Raw genomic sequence first — 1,314 nt, forward strand, 5'->3', positions numbered from 1 at the left:
ATTGATTTGATCGATCGTGATCGTGGTTGATCTGTGATTTGAGTCGAGATAGACTTTCTGATCGATCGTGATCATGAATGACGTCATTGTGTTGGTGCTCATAGCTGCCATAGTGGTGCAGTTTTGGTTGACTTGCCCAGGTCCATGGTGGTGCTCAAAGCTGCCAAATGATAGGATGCCCTTGGTCAGAGGGCTGTTCCAAAAATTGTGTCTTGTACCCAAAAGGTTGCCTATGTCTTTTTAGGATTTTATATAGAATAGCTGCCATGTTTGCATTGTTGTATGCAAGTAGATGCATTCCCCAACGCTGTTCATACTTGTTAGCAATGGTCTCTCGATTGCCCTTTAGGTTGGCATGCTATGTAGGCAAAAGTTGAAAAAATGAAAGGTTTGAAAATGTGATCCTTTGGCGCTGCTTGGATCATCCTTGACTTGCTCATGCTCGTCTTCAGACATGTGATCCTAATTGCTTCGTGGATCCTTCTCGACTCTTCGAATAGGACATGCGCTCGGTACTCGCTATATATCTTTGAGTGCTGCACTTCTTATGCGCACGTCTTCAGATAAGCTCGTACATACTCGCTGTATCCTACATTACCTCCCCCTTGCCAGGTTCTTCCTGGAATCGATGCGGCATGAGCGAGTTAAAACAAGACTGGGTAGCACAAAAAGTAAGGGAGGGTGGGTGGGAGAAAAAGCCTTATAACTTTTGGGGAAAAGGTGGTTTAGGCATCCCATAATGAATAATTTACTACTTATTTGCGCAATATGTAGTAAATTTGAGACCATGTCTGGGTAAAAGGGTTCCCAATATCCCATTGTGTGTGCCAAAATAACTCCCTAAAAATTGGATTATCTATTGTGGACTGCTAAGTAAAGATCTATTTCCGCCAGCAGTTTACAGTCAAAGACTGCCCTGCTCTTGGAGATCTTATATGTGGACAATCACTGTGTCAATTCAGAGTAGCATGTCTTTAGATATCCAGAATATTTTATATATTTATAGGTGACCAATCCTATATACAAATGATATATAAATGTCATAGTTTCATGTCATTTCGGACGTTGTGTGTCTTATATAAGCGATAACTCGTGGTATTTTCGCAAATATTGCCCATATTTTGAAAGCAATGTTGGTGGGGCTGCACAAGTATCCAAGATCAAATGTTGCTGCAGCGCTGTCCTGGTGAGGGAGCGGCTTACGCGAAGGTGCCTGCTACCAAGTCTTGAGGTAGGCTGACAGCGGTAGAGGTGATGATGGAGTATGATGTCAAAAAAGGTGCGCCCCACACCTGAGTTTCTCTGGGCTGAAAA

This window comes from Laetiporus sulphureus, assembly GCF_001632365.1.
Source record: "Laetiporus sulphureus 93-53 unplaced genomic scaffold LAESUscaffold_5, whole genome shotgun sequence".
NCBI lineage: Eukaryota > Fungi > Basidiomycota > Agaricomycetes > Polyporales > Laetiporaceae > Laetiporus > Laetiporus sulphureus.